The sequence below is a fragment of the Neovison vison genome, chromosome 11 (genome assembly GCF_020171115.1).
Source record: "Neovison vison isolate M4711 chromosome 11, ASM_NN_V1, whole genome shotgun sequence".
Classification (NCBI taxonomy): Eukaryota; Metazoa; Chordata; class Mammalia; order Carnivora; family Mustelidae; genus Neogale; species Neogale vison.
The window spans coordinates 156,587,582-156,604,089 of NC_058101.1; the positions used below are offsets into that span (position 1 = coordinate 156,587,582).

Consider the following 16,508-nt stretch of genomic DNA (forward strand, 5'->3'; position numbering starts at 1 on the left):
TCAGAAGTTTCTCTCTAGAACCCAAATCCTAGCATGCCATATGCTGTTTAAAATCAGTAGCTCTCAATAGCCTTCAGAATAAAATGTAAACTACTTGGAATGTCCTAAATGATCTACATGATCTGACCCATGTATTTTCGAAATGGTGACCTTAGACCTTGGGATCAGAGCAAGGTTCAAATCCAAATTCTCTATTTGCTCTCTGTTCACTCAGACAAGTTAATTAACCACTTTGGGGCTGTTTCTTTGCCAGCAAGCCAGAGCAAATGATACTCTGCAGAATTGTTGTGTTATAGATAACTGCATTTAAGTAGTGGACATACTTCAGGTGTTCAGTAAATGTAACTACTACTATTTTTACTACTGCTGCTTTTATTATTTCCATATAGCCCCATCCTCAAGGAAGGAAAGTGTCTTATTTATGCTTTTATCTCCATCACTTGTGCCTAATACATTAAAGGGACTCAAGAAATATTTGCTCAAAAAATAGTATAGATAATATTTTAGAATCCTCTTGGTCTGCACAGGGGTTTTGTAGACTGGCTATGGGCCTTTAAAATTCATCAGTTAAGTCATCTGATCCTTTCCATCTGAATCCAATCATAAAGTAAGTCTTATGTCTGCATGCAGTGAGAGATTACAGAGAATTCTTCTAGCATGCTCCCTCAGTTGCTTGCTTAGAAATATCAATGCCGCACTGCCTCACTCTGTTTGAAAAATTCACATAGTTCTAATTCTGAGTCACACCAGACCTTAAAATGTTTCTGTATATACTTGGTTATATAACATTATATCCTCTAATTCTGCAAACTTCAACATTTGTTTTCTTGGGTTACTAAAATTAAACTTAAAAGGCCAGTTTCTAAAGTCAGACTTATCAACCCATTTGAATTTTGACCTGCATACCTTAAGTTAAAAACCACCAACAAATACCAAAGTGTTTCAAAGTGCAAACCAATTACAAACTTAAGCGGTCATTAAAGTAAATGAAATGCATTATTTTGACTTAAGAAAAAAGCATTGTCTCTGTAAATTTTTATGGAGTACTCTAAAGGCAGGGTTTTCTCATCATCCCCTGAATAAACAAAATCGTAAATTCTACAGACCAGGAGTAAAATAAAAACAAAATTAAAAATTGACCACACACACCTGCCTGCTTAGCTATAACAGATGTGATTGTCACAATTTAGTACCTAGGCAATAATAAGGCACCCAAAGAAGACTTGGTAAAGGTAAGTAATCCTAAATTTGTAGCAGTTTGACTTTTAAGCTAAAATGGTTCTAAATAAAAAATACTTCTCTTAATAATAATTTAAAAATCTTATATAAGCATGTTTTTCTTCCTTTAATAATATAAATTCAATATTCTTGAAGACTAATTGAATAGTGAGTTAGAAACATCAGTGAGATATACCACACAACCATAAATACAACTTATAGAATTATTAAAATAATATCATCAGAAATCACAATCCTTTCACACTATATCTTGAAATTGCTGGCTGGTCTCCCCTAGACTCTACTAAACCACATTAAAACTCAATAGTAAGGGCAGCTAACTGGCTCAGCTGGTTAAGCATCTGACTCCTGGTTTCAGTTCAGGTCTTAATCTCAAGGTTGTGAGTTCAAAGCACATGTTGGGCTCTCTGTGGGCTGGAGTCTACTTTAAAAAACAAAACCACAAAAGAAAATTTTAAAAAAAGACCTTAATGGCAAGCTAAATGTTGCCTTTCCTTGTAGGGATGGAGAACTTCTAAATGTACAACTTTGATTCTAGTGAACATGGTGCAAGGATCTGAATACTGTGTTTCTCCAAAATTCCTATGTTGAAATCCTAACCCCCACAGATAATACTATTAGGAGGTGTGGCCTTTGGGAGATGCTTAACTCATGAGGGTGAAACCCTCATGAAAGGGTTTATAAAAAAGCTCCAAAGAGCTCCCAAGTCTTTCTACCATGTAAGGACACAAGGATAAAACTGCCCGTTATGACTGGAAGAGATTATGCTGAGTGAAATCAGTCAAGCAGAGAGAGTCAATTATCATATGGTTTCACTCATTTGTGGAGCATAACCAATAGCATGGAGGACAAGGGGCGTTAGAGAGTAGTAGGGAATTTGGGTAAATTGGAAGGGGAGGTGAACCATGAGAGACTATGGACTCTGAAAAACAGTCTGAGGGGTTTGAAGTGGCGGGGGGGGTGGGAGGTTGGGGTACCAGGTGGTGGGTATTATAGAGGGCACAGCTTGCATGGAGCACTGGGTGTGGTGAACAAATAATGAATACTGTTTTTCTGAAAATAAATAAATTGGGGAAAAAAAAAATTAAAAAAAAAAAAAAAAAAACTGCCCGTTATGAACAAGGAAAAGAGCCCTCACCAGAATACAGCCATGCTGGCACCTTGACCTTGGATTTTCCAGCCTCTGGAATCTTGAGAAATGAATTTCTGTTGTTCATAAGCTACACAGTCTACACAACTTTGCTCTAACAGCCTGAACAGACTAAGACACTCAGAGCAATGGAAAAATCTACTTGGATAATTTGAGATCATTTTATTGGCAAGGAGTTGGAGATTACATGTAGAATACATGAGAATTGGAATAGATAAAATGTAAAAACTATGAATAAAAACATCACATTTGCTATGACCAATTCCATTATATAATGAAATATGTTATGGCAACTTTGCATCAGAAAGCTTGAAGGAATAATTCACTCAGGAAAATATATTTAAATCAGTTGCTTGCTTAGAAATATCATATTTGTTGTGTTATAGATAACTGCAAACATATAACACCAATACTTTTATTTTTGTAGAGAGATTTTCTTTCAGACAATCCAAATTTGTCACAAGCATTCAGCCTGGATTGGTCAATCAGAAAGAAGGAAATTATTTAATTGTTTAAGGTAAGCAGATGACCCTCCCATGACACTCACTACAGTGAAATGTACTCAAAGTAAAAATCTTCTTAAATGAACATCCCCCAAAAATGATACACCCCACTCAAAGTGCTGACTCCTCAACAGGACAGTGGCGAATATCGCTATTACCTTCAAATTAATGTAACCAAGGTGCCTAGTGAGAAGTTGCCTGCTCAAGTTTATAAAGCCAATAAAGAGGAATAAAGCCTGGGACATATATAGTATTATACATAATACTTTCTTGACCAGAGTTTATCATAAAAATCATTCCTTTTTATAATGTGCCTTAGTCTTGTTTTGAGAAGTTAGAAAGAACTAATATAAACACCACTAAAGTTGGATTAATTTATATTTGGTAATGAATTAGGGAACAATGGAGACATATTCTGTAACAGACCAAAGAACTCACAAAGAATGCAAGAAGTGATGAGGTGTGAGGCGGGATGACCCGCGCAGGCTCACACGTGATGATGTATGATGAAGTGGAGCTGAAAATCCCAAGGAAAGATGAAGTGAGATGGGCAGTGATCTTGCGGTGGTGGATATCCGATGTATATAAAAAAACTGTACCCGAGGGATTATACAAATGACCAGAAAGAAACTTGAAAACTGATAGGGCTAAATTTTGATAAGTGGATATTCTATAGAATATTAAGATTTACACTTAGCAACTAAATCCTTAAGCATAGTATAGATGTCCTGTCTTCAGATTATTTCCTGTCTCCATGTGACTGGGGTCACATGGTGTACATACCACTGGGGTGGTATGCTGTCAGTAAGCAGTCTTTAAAGACTAGCATCCGCCATAATTTAACCTCCCTATTTGGACTGTTTTGAATCTCAGTGTCATAATTCAACTCTAATAAATCCTGAATCCCAAGGATTACTAATGTTATTTCTAAATCCATTGTTGGTTTGTTTTAAAGACAAGATAGTCAGCTCCACAAAGACATCTGAAACAGTATCTAGCATATAGCATGTGATCAAAAAGTACTGACTGACTGACTGACTGAGTGAATGAATAGATACATGGATAAATGGATGAAGTCAAGATGAATCCACAGTCAAGCAAAGCTAAAACCATACCATAGGTTTTCCATACTACAGTGGGAGGCCAAAAGAGATCAAAGAGTACAAGACACCTGCTGGGTTTTCCTGTGCCATCTTTGGTCCCACTCATCAAGTCAAGAGACTAAAGGTTACTTAAGCCAGAGATTGCGTCTATGGTACCATCAGCATCCAGCCTTGGGGCTATCCATAGGAAGGATTAAGATAATTCATTGACCCATCCAAATTCATATTTACATTAATGTTAAGTGAGAAGATTTCATCTAATATGGAGCTCTTCATAAACAGGGGACAATTTTTCTTTTTTTCAACTTTTCACTGACATTCTAGTTAGTTAACATACAGGGTAATATTTGTTGTAAGCATAAAATTTGGTAATTTATCACCTACATAAAATACCCAGTGCTCATCACAAGTGCTCTCCTTAATCCCCATCATCCACTCACCCATCCCTACACCCACCTCCTCTCCAATAATACTCAGTTTGTTCTCTGTAGTCCGTTTTCTGGTTTGCCTCTCTTTTTTTCCCCTATGTTCACCATATGAGTGAAATCATATGGTATTTGCCTTTTTCTGACTGACTTAACTTAGCATAATACTCACTAGCTCCATCCATGTTGCTTGTATCAAGATTTCATTCTTTTTGATGGCTGAGTAATATTTCTCTCTCTCTCTCTCTCTCTGCATGTGTGCGTGTGTGAGTGTGTGTGTGTGTGTGTGTGTGTTGCGTCACTATCCATTCATCAGTTGATGGATATTTGGGCTCTTCCCCTAATTTGGCTATTATTGATAATCTTGCTATAAACTTTGGGTGCATGTATCCTTTCAAATCAGCATTTTTGTACCCTACGGGTAAATACTTAATGGTGCAATTCACGGGTCTTAGGTTAGTTCTATTTTTAACTTCTTGAAGAACCTCCATACTATTCTCCAGAGTGCTGCACCAGCTTGCATTCCCACCAACAGTGTAGGAGGGTTCCCCTTTCTCCACATTCTTGCCAACACCTGTAGTTTCCTGTGTTGTGAATTTCAGTCATTCTGACAGGTATGAGGTGGTATCTCATTGTGGTTTGGGTTTGTATTTCCCTGATGATGACTGATGTTAAGCATCTTTCCATGTGTACGTTGGCCATCTCTATGTCTTCTTTGGGAAAATGTCTCTTCATGTCTTCTGCCCATTTTTTTAACTGGATTATTTGGTTTTGGGGTGTTGAGTTTTATAAGTTCTTTATATATTTTGGATTATAACCCTTTATTAGATAGGAAATTTGTGAATATCAGAGGACTATTTTAACTGTCTTTTTCTTTCCTGTTAAATCATTTTAAATCATAAAAATGATCAATCATTTTTATCAACTTCTTTTTTTCATTTTGATCAATTTCTGCACCAAACTATCTATCTTAACTCAGCACAGTTTCAAAATCAAGTCTTAAACTATATGAATGCACCTATTTCATTTTGAAGTGTGTAGGTATGCTATTAAAGGTATAATTCCTAGTCTAGCGCTAGTCTTCCTTATTCTCATTTTAGACTTTCACATCATCCTCCATGCCAAACTACCTAAGATATTTTTGGTCCCAGGAGACATTGATTGAATATTCATGGGGATCAGGAGTTAAAATGACAACAATTATCCATTGAAACATGCATTTAAAAAAACTGGTATTGAAGTAGTATTAGAGCCTTCTTTCAAAAGTACAAAATTTTGTTTAATATATAAATTTGCTTATATTTCAGTCTGAAATTGCTTTTCCATCTTATCAACTCTGTCTTTAACATTCTTGATGCTTTTACCACCACCCTCTCTGCTGCTATAAAAAGAGTTCTAGTATCTCCCCTTTGCATATATCCACTTTGTACCTCTTTCTTCATAAAAATTTTACCCTAAAAAGGCTTTTGGTCATCCCTATTCCTTTTCTACTTATTCTGCAAGTAGTGACACACTCAACAACAGGAGCCAGTAGGAAGAATGTTGCTAAAGCATACCCATGCTTCCTGCTAATGAAAGATATATAGAGGCTTATCAGGGGGAATAATTAACTACTTTTAAGAACTTTAAAAAAAAAAAAACTGTTGGGGGTGCTTGGGCAGCTCAGTGGCTAAGGCCTCTGCCTTCGGCTCAGGTCATGATCCCAGGGTCCTGGGATCAAGCCTCACATCGGGCTCTCTGCTCAACAGGGAGCCTGCCTCCTCCTCCTCTCTCTCTCTGCCTGCCTCTCTGCCTACTTATGATCTGTCTGTCAAATAAATAAAAATCTTAAAAAAAAAAAAAAAACAAACAACTGTTGTTTGAAATAACTAGGAATAGTAGCAGGAATAACTGGTAATAATGGTCCCAGCACCATAAAACATAGGTGCTGTGGAAGAAAAATGAACAGACAGGTCAGAATACAGAGGGCAGCAAAGAAAGCTATTGTAGATTAGATGCAGGGTGAAATTTATCCAGGATTTGGATTTTAAAGAGACCACGTTATTTTAATTCATTCCAATTCTGCATTTCATAATGGAAAAGAGGAAGTGAGCTGTCAATAGAAATAGACTTTGTTTGATATATTCACAGGATGGATAGTGGGGAGAAGGTGGAGAATACACAACATCCCTTTGACCTATTTTCTTGGGTCATGTGTCATACTGTATGGGGCACAACAATCACTATGACCTGGGTGGAGACAACATACTACTTCTTGGAATGCTACTTGATTAGCTGTCATGCAGATGGCCCACAGTTGTGTTATCTTCTCTTTGGCTGAAGGCAAAAGATGAGAAGGAAAAATCCTTGCCATACTCAAAGGACAGATGGCAAGCTCTGTCTAACCCGATAGAAGAAAGCAAGGACTTAACATTTATAACCTAAGTCAGTGACCTTCATTAAAAAAATGGTTTTGAATTTAAGTATGGGCAATTTCTTGAGACTCTAGCAAGCAAGTGGTTTATTTGGGAGATATTCCTGAGAAGCACCAGGAAAGAAGAAGGGAATTGAAATAGAGAAAGGAAGGAAACCAATAAAGTGTATCTATTCAGGCAGGTTACAGCTGTTAGCAACTGGAGCTCCAATCCCATTGAAGTACCCAGGGAGACAATGTAAGAATATGCCTCAGAGATATCCCAAGCTAGGGGTATTTTCCCTCCAATTCTATAAAACATTGCACAAGACAAGGGGCCTTAATGCCTCAGCACTCCCAGCATGCTGTACCTATAGGCCAAAGGCACTCCAGTGGTCAGAGAAGATCTATGGAATCTCACATGACTGCTGCACAAAGCAGCAGAGTGGATGGGCAGGGGAATGGTGGGTACTAAACAGATAGGGACAAGGCATCAACAGCATCTGCTATACCTAATTCCCATTAGATTGGACTCTAAAATGCCAATATATTTATCATCTGAACAAAAAAAAAAAAAAGAGGGAAGGGAGGAAAACTCTCCTTATACAAAAGAGAATGCTGCATGTATAAGAAGACTAGAGCAACATTATTGGAAAGAACACTTCCTGGGCCATCTGGATGGCTCAGTCAGTTAAGTCACCAGCTCCTGATTTCGGCTCAGGGCAAATCTCAGGACCGTGGGATCCAGCCCTGCATTGACTCGGTGCTCAGTGGGGTCTACTTGAGATCCACCCTTCCTTTCCCTCTGCCCCACTCTACCCCTCGCTCATGCACACACACATGCGTGCTCTCTCTCACTCTCTCTCAAAGGGAAAAGAAATCCTTTAAATTTCTTGAACCTTTGAGAAATTAATATTATATTAGCACAGGGGTTGGCATGCTGGTGCCCTCAAGCCAGATCCAATCTGCCAACTGGTTTTGCACAGCCCCAAAGCTAAAAATAATTGGGAAAAAGTAAGAAGACGCTATTTCATGACACGTGAAATTTATGATATTCAAATCACATTGTCCATAAACATTTATTTGAACATAGCCACATTCATTCATTTACAGACTATCGATGGCTAGTCAATGGCAAGACTGAGCAGTTGTGACAGGGATCTCCTGGGCTTCATGGCTTAGAAGTTCTCCACTCTGGCCCTTCACACAAAGTTTGCCAACTATACTTTAGAACCAGACTCACTCTCAGGGAATCATCATGATAATAGCCATCCCCTGGGATGCAGTTGGGACGGGTCTTTTCTTTTTCTTTTTCTTTTTCTTTTTTAAAGGAGAAATGAAACCCTTTATTGGGCTCCATTGGGCAGTCTCAGATTCTTGGATAAGAACAACCAGTATTTTTCCACCTCTAAATTGATCAGATCAGACCAAGTAGACCGTGCTCTATTGTTGCCAACATAAAACTTGTGGTTTCTCCGTGGTAACCCATGTACTAAAGAACAAGACACAAATACTGATGAAATGGCATAAATATTAAGATTTAGAATCTCTGTTTACTCCAATACACAACTTAACATTTGGCAAACACCTACCCCATTTTGAGTTTTTTCCAGACATAAATTCACTCTGGAAACTAATGTTTAAATCCCTGAAAAGCAGCTAATTTTACAACAGGAGCTGAAAAGATACCACACCAAGGGGTAACTAGAAAAAAAGAGAGGGCAGTGGCAGCAGGTGAGAGAGAGTTTAATTACCATTATTTAATCATCTGGCATCTGACTAATACATTACTGAAGGAATAAAGATTGATAGAAAAGATTGGCCATCCAGCAAAAGAATTAAAGCTGGTAACTTTCATCCGATCCCAAGGGAATTCAGGATGCCAAGTTTAACCTGGCACCTGACCCCATGGTTGCTTGCTGGGTCATAGAAGCAGGGACTAGATATGTAAACCAGGTCTCTTCCAGCGAGTGTTGCAGTGATCTACGGGTGTGCTATAAATCAGCACTGCGTCCCTCAGGACACCAAAGTCCATTCTCAAGGCCTTGTTTACAGGAGAACATCAGTATCCTCTGGGCACACACGTCAATTCGAAGAAAGCTTTAAATAGCACGAGAGAAAAGTGTTCTTGGTAGTCACACAGCCTATGATAAACTTTGAAGTACAAATGAGAAGTGGAAGTGAATGTTAAACGTATGCCTTGTCCTAAAACTTCATGAAAAATGAAATGTACAAGAAAAGTTGGATCCCTGCCATGACACCCATTACAGTGTAGACGAAGGCTCCGACCTTTTGTGTTATACTTACTGTGTTTTTGACACATTTAGTCAATTAAAACGGGTGAAGTGTAATTTGTTTTTCTTAAGTTTAATACAGCATGTCAATAGAAGTTAACCAAAATTTATAGTTGGAACACTAAAGCTGTCACATGCACTTAAACAAATGAATGCGATTTATCATGGTTGAAATAAAGAGAACATCATGGGCATTTGACTTCATACTTCACATAAGCATGTTGCCAAATATAGGAAAGCGAGTGCCTTCTCACACTTCCAATGGAAAGACATTTTAGTTCGCATTAAATATTGGTGTGAAAAATCTGGCAGGTATCCAGTCCTAAGGAGTGTTAACGTTGGCACTTCCACTGTGTACTTTTACTATAAATTGTTGTAGCGTTTATTTGACATGGAATACCCAAAGGATTGATGAGCCAAGAAAGGAAGATTTTTTTTTTTATTGTGCCATATTACCTTTTTCAGACATCTATACTAAGTCTTTTCGTCTTCAAAGTCTAAACAAGTAGCCACCTGTATTCAATCGGTGCAAGATATTTTTCATGAAACTATAGCTTGCCTTTTTATAAACCTATAAAAGCACACATTTTCCATTTTATTAGTCAGCAAAGCAGTGGTGGATTTAATAATAAAACTTATAAATGCAGTGTCTTTATAGACAGTTTAACTTTTTTTGCTTATTTAAAATGCCACAGGAACAACCAAATTTATTTCAGTTTCTGTCTCTATCCCATAGAAACAAGTAGCCACAATTTTGTATATCTTTATGGTAAAAAAAAATTCACCTAGCACTCATATCATTTATATAGCAGCCTACAGACTCCTAACGATTTTTTTAAAGATTTTATTTATTTATTTGACACAGAGAGAGCTCACAAGTAGGCAGAGAGGCAGACAGAGAGAGAGGAGGAAGCAGGCTCCCTGCTGAGCAGAGAGCCCGATGCGGGGCTCGATCCCAGGACCCTGGGATCATGACCTGAGCGGAAGGCAGAGGCTTTAACCCACTGAGCCACCCAGGAGCCCCCAGACTCCTAAAGATTTAAGAGAAACATAATCCTGCTAAGAGAAAATTATCTATTACAATCAAATGTATGTACTTGATTTTGACATCCATGATATGCTCATCAATTACATATAGCTACAGCAGTCATGCACTTTGAATTTCCACGGGCAATTTAAAATAAGTCTATGTCTCCTTTTTAATTAAATAAATATAAAATTACAATATACACAATAAAAAATTTTAAAAATACATATATATATATATGCACACAATCTCAATGATTACAAAATGAAAATTTAAGGTAGCCATAGGTAACATTTGATATCAGTAAGATTTAGAACAGCAGTGCATCTATTGCTGATGGAGACATAGGAAAGTACACTGGAGGAAGGATGAATTGTTACCACCTTTTGGAAAAGCAGTCTGGTAATATCTGCTAAAAAAGAAAATACATACACCCTTCATTCAAATCAGCATATCTGTTATTGGTAATCTATACCATAGAAATAAAATATGAGTATAAGGATAGTTATTGCAGTTTTTTGAAGGCAGGAACAAAAAAATGGTGGGGAGGGTTGAATGTCTACTAATGGGCAAACATTTTTAATAAGTTGTGGCAAAACCACACCATGAGATAACATGCTGCAATTACAAGGAATTTTATCAATCTATAATCAATGATTAAAAAGATTTCCACAATATGTTGTTAAGTGAGAAAGATAAGAGGCAGAGAAATATATATATTATCCCACTTTTCTAAACCAAACAATGCCAAAAATATTTGAATATATATATACGTATGTATAAATGTGTGTGAGTAGATGTAAATATGCAAATCCATATAATCATACAACCATAAATTAACGTAAGCCAAGATACATACCAAGTTGGTAATACTGATACCTAGGGCAATTCAGTTGGTAGAAGAAGAGGCAATGGACAAAAGACAAAGCTGGATTTTTTAAAAGCTTATAAAGTAAAAGTAAAATTATTATATGACCAGCTTTGGGAAAAGGAGTGTCTGTCTACGTTTCTAAAAATGGTACATGAAAGAGTAGTCATCAAAACATTGGTGGTACTTTTCCTCAATGTACAAAAATTTTGGATGACATTTCCTTTCTCTTTCATTGGCTGGTTTTTTTTTTTTCAAGATTTTATTTATTTATATGACAGACAGAGATCACAAGTAGGCAGAGAGGCAGGCAGAGAGAGAGAGGAGGAAGCATGCTTTCTGTGGAGCAGAGAGCCCAATGCAGGGTTTGATCCCAGGACCCTGGGATCATGACCTGAGCCAAAGGCAGAGGCTTTAACCCACTGAGCAACCCAGGTGCCCTGGCTGATTCTTTTAAAATAGTGATTATTGGGCGCCAGGGTGGCTCAGTGGGTTAAGCCGCTGCCTTCGGCTCAGGTTGTGATCTCAGGGTCCTGGGATCGAGTCCCGCAGGGCGTCTGCTTCCCTTCCTCTCTCTCTGCCTGCTTCTCTGCCTACTTGTGATCTCTCTCTGTCAAATAAATAAATAAAATCTTTAAAAAAAATAAATAAAATAAAATAATGATTATTATTTTATATAAAATATATGATGAAAGGGCTATTTTCATTGGCGGGAAAAAAAAACTAAAAACTAAGTAAGAAACACACTTAGTTTAAATTTCTCTCAATATAAATACTTACTATGGGGGAAATGTTTAAGCCTCAAAATTAAAAAGAAAAAATCCTCACTTCTAAAAGGAAAAAAATGAGGAAAAAAAAATCATAAGAAAAAGGATATGACTTATGCCACCAATAGACTTCACTCTCCATTCTACCCTTTATGAGATTCTCTTTGAGTTTCATCTGGACAAACTGGTATTGAGAATAAACACTGTATTTTGCATTCTCCCTTACAGGTAGGAATGCAGAAATGTGCCTAATTCTGCCAACTGAATATAAGAGAAGCAAAGCATGTAATCCTCAGGCTGGGAACCTAGAAATAGTAATCTCAGCCATATGCAACCACACAGATGAGGGCAATTCCAAGGGACTATTACAGAGCAAGAAAAGACAATAAAGTTATCATATCACAACCCTGGACTGTTTTTGCTTGACTTACTATGGAGAGACAAATACACTTTAATTTCTTCAAAGTCCTTGTTATCTTATTTGTTATACTATTAGCAGATAATATACAAATACAGAGTTGGGTACCCAGACATGGAGATACCTTAATACAACTTAAGATATGAACTACTAATTTTGTGGTTAGTTGATGATCAGCAGGAAAATAGATACAGCATGTGGGAAAGTTGGTGATCCTTGTTACGCCATGGTTGATTATGTGATTAACTGTGCTATTTGATTAGCTGTAGATTATCATATCTTACAATATAAATCCCATGAAGATAGAGCCTATGAGAGGGACCACCTGGGAAAAATTCTCAAAATATTGGTGAGAATTGGCTTTTCCTTGCCAAGTTTAGCAGCCTAGTGGGAGAGACTAATTCAAGAGAATTAAGAGAATTCTGTAAAGGCAGATTTAGCAGGAGAGAAGATTGACCTCTTATCTCTTTGAAAACATCACTGAGAATGGGGCCAGTCTAGTGGCAAAGATCAGATCAAGACAGGGCCTTTTGCCTTCTCCTCTAAGACTGCTGTTTCAGATGACTTAAAAGTAGTCAAATCCAAAAATGTAGCTGATTTAATCAAAGAAAGAGATCCCCATCTAGAAGTAGCTTCTCGTCTCCTTCTCAAACCTTTGTCAAGTTCAACTTCCTCGCCTCCGCTCCAGCCTCCACCATGTCCATCAGGGTAACCCAGAAGTTCTACAAGGTGTTCCCTCCCACCCCCAGGTTTTCAGGAGCCACTCACACCCCAGAGCACCTGAAGCCCACATCAAGTCCCCAGCCTTCTCCCAGACGGACAGCAGCAACAGCTTCCAGGGTCGTCTGGACACCAGCATGAGTATGGTTAGGGACTACAGCAGGGCCAGGCAAATGTAGGGCATCACAGTTGTCTCAGTGAACCAGAGCCTGCTGATCCCCCTCAAGCTGGAGGCAGACCCCAACATCCAGGCTGTGCAACACCCAGGTGAAGGAACAGATCAAGACCCTCAACAAGTTTGCCTCCAACCACAAGCTGTGGCACCTGGAGCAGCAGAACAAAATTCTGGAGACCAAGTGGAGCCTCCTACAGCAGCAAAACACCACTGGGAGCAATATGGACAACACATTCCAGAGCTCCATCAACAATCTCTGGTGGCAGTTCAACACATTGGGTCGGGGAAGCAGAAGCTGGAGGTGGAGCTTGGCAATAGGCAGGAGCTAGTGGAGGATTTCAAAATAAGTGCAAGGAGGAGACCAAAGAGCGTGCAGACCTGAAGAATGAATTTGTCCTCATCAAGAAGGATGTGGACGAAGTTTACATGAACAAGGTAGAGCTGGAGTCCCACTGGGAAAGGGCTGACAGACGAGTTCAGCTTTTTAAGTCAGCTTATGAAGGAATCTGTGAGCTGTAGTCCCATGTCTTGGACACATCCATGATGCTGTCCATGGACAACAGCCACTCCTTAAACCTGGACAGTATCATCGCCAAGGTCAAGGACACCACCAACCGCAGCTGGGCTGAAGCTGAGACCACACACCAGATCAAGTACAAGGAGCCTCAGGCATTGGCTGGTGTAAGGTTTTACAGGCGAGATACACACAACACCAGGCGAGATAGGCGCAAGGCAAGTTTTATTAAAGGCACCCTCTGGTGAGGTTCCGCGACTCAGGAGAGGAGAGTCGGGGAAGTCACGCCTGGGAGGGGGTCGAGTGAGTCTTTTATTTGGGCTAAGACAGGGCATAGGTTCACAGCCACATAAGGTAAAGTATTTGGTGATTGGAGGGTAGGGGGAGTCCTGATGTTCCTGTTTCCTGCATAGGTATCGGTTTAATTATGATGATGTGTCCTCAGCATACGTCCTTCCGGCGGGAGAGTCATGGGTAAAGGATGAGGGCAGCCATTTTTATTGTTCCTCCTGCATTCCCAGAGCCGCCAACCCAACAGCTGGGAAGCATGAGAATGACCTCGGTAGCATGAACAAGGAGATTTCCATGATGAACCAGAAGACCAGCCACCTCCAGGCTGAGATCAAGGACCTCAAAGGCCAGACGGCTTCACTGCAGGTCACCACTGCTGATGATAAGCAGAGCCAGGAGCTGGCTGTTAAGGACGCCAATGCCAAGGTGGCCGATCCAGAGGCTGCCCTGCAGTGAGTCAACCAGGACATGCCATGGCGGCTGCATGAGTACCAGGAGCTCATGAACATCAAGCTGGCCCTGGACATTGAGATCGCCACCTGCCACAAGCTGCTGGAGGACAAGGAGAGCCAGCTGGAGTCTGGGATGCAGAATCTGAATATCCATACTAAGATCAACGGCAGCAACTCAGGTGAGCTGAGCTCAGCCTACAGGGTTCTCATGAGCCTGACCTCAACAATAGGCCTGAGTTCCTTCTACCCCAGCTTCAGCTCTAGCAGGGTTTCCAGTTCCTTTAGCTGTGTCAACTCCTCCAAGGCCATGGCCGTGAAGATGATCAAGGCCAGCAATGCAAAGCTTGTCTCCAAGCCATCTGATATCCTGCCCATGTGAAGAGCCATTTTGGTCCTTCCCAGCCTCCTAGCTCCTGTGACTACTATAGAGCCGCTGGGGGAAGGAGCTGTGCAGGGGAGCATCGGGAGCAGGAAATCCACCTAAGGTTCAGCCCTAGTCCTCAGCCTGTTCTTGGAGAGAGCCTATTGTCTTGGGTACCCCCTCTAGCCGATGCCCCCAACTAAAAGTGCCTTTTCCCAAGTAAAACCTCAGATGGCTCTGCCAACACCCTCCCCAAAGAAAAAGAAAGTACAAATACACAAAATAACAAATAAGAAAGGAGAAATAAATTGAGAAAATTTTGAAAATCATGAGTCCATAGTGTGTAATTCTATGAAAACAAATGTGAAAACCTAGCAAAAATAGTCAATTCTGTATAAAACACATTTATCTAATTTGATTTTCTCTCTCCAGATAAGTATTAGTTTTCTATCACTGCCATAAAAAGTTACCATAAACTTAGTGGCTTAAAACACTACATAGTTATTGTTTTAGTGTATGACCAAGGGTCCCTGTTTTCTTACTAGCTGTCTGTTGAAGGCTTTTTCTTTGCTTCCCAGAGCCACCCATATTCCTGGGCTCATCGCCCTTTCCCTCCATCTTTAAAGTCAGCAACAGTGATGCAGATCAAGTTTCTCTCACATTGTGTCTCTCTGACCCATGAGAAAAAGTTATTCACTTTCAAGTTTTCAAAAGAATAAGCAGTTAGGGGTGCCTGGGTGGCCCAGTGGGTTAAAGCCTCTGCCTGTGGCTCAGGTCATGATCCCAGGGTCCTGGGATCGAGTCCCACATCGGGCTCTCTGCTCAGCGGGGAGCCTGCTTCCCCCCTCTCTCTGCCTGCCTCTCTGCGTACTTGTGATCTCTGTCAAATAAATGAATATAATCTTTAAGAAAAAAAAAGAAAGAAAAAAGAAAAGAAGAATAAGCAGTTAAACATTCAGGTGTATGTGCCCCTTCAGATCACTACATTTGTATCTTTAGGGCATAAATATCGAGTAGTGCGATTGCTGGGTCACAAGATAGCTCTATTTTCAACTTTTTGAGGACCCTCCATGCTGTTTTCCAGAGTAGCTGTACCAGCTTGCATTCCCATTAACAGTGTAGGAGGGTTCCCCTTTCTCTGCATCCTCTCCAACATCTGTCATTTCCTGACTTGTTAATTTTAGCCATTCTGACTGGTGTGAGGTGGTATCTCACTGTGGTTTTGGTTTGTATTTCTCCGAGCCTAGATGTCCATCAACAGATGAATGGATAAAGAAGATGTGTATGTGTGTGTGTGTGTCTGTATATATATATACACACACAATGGGATACTACACAGCCATCAAAAAAATGAAATCTTGCCATTTACAATGACATGGATAGAACTGGAGGGTATTACGCTAAGTGAAGTAAGTCAGTCAGAGAAAGACAATTATCATGTGATCTCTCTGATATGAGGAATTTGAGAGGCAGGATGGGGGATTGTGGGGGGTAGGGAGGGAAAGAATGAAACAAATGGGATCGGGAGAGAGACAAACCATAAGAGACTCTTAATTTCAGGAAACAAACTGAGGGTTGCTGGGGGCTAGGGAGAAGGTATAGGGTGGCTGGGTTATGGACACTAGGGAGGGTATGTGCTAAGGTGAGTGCTGTGAGTTGTGTAAGACTGATGATTCACAGACCTGTACCCCTGAAAACAAATAATACATTATATGTTAATAAAAAAAATTTTTAAATAGAAAAAAAAGAATAAGCAGTTTAGGATACTCTCCCCATGTAGAGGGCCCTATCTGTAATCGCACCTGCAGA

The 16,508-nt window shown here is 39.7% G+C and overlaps 1 pseudogene; it reads left to right on the forward strand.

Moving 5' to 3' along the window:
• Positions 1 to 12,882: 12,882 nt before the first annotated feature.
• On the forward strand, positions 12,883 to 14,717 carry LOC122890333 (annotated as a pseudogene).
• Positions 14,718 to 16,508: the final 1,791 nt, after the last annotated feature.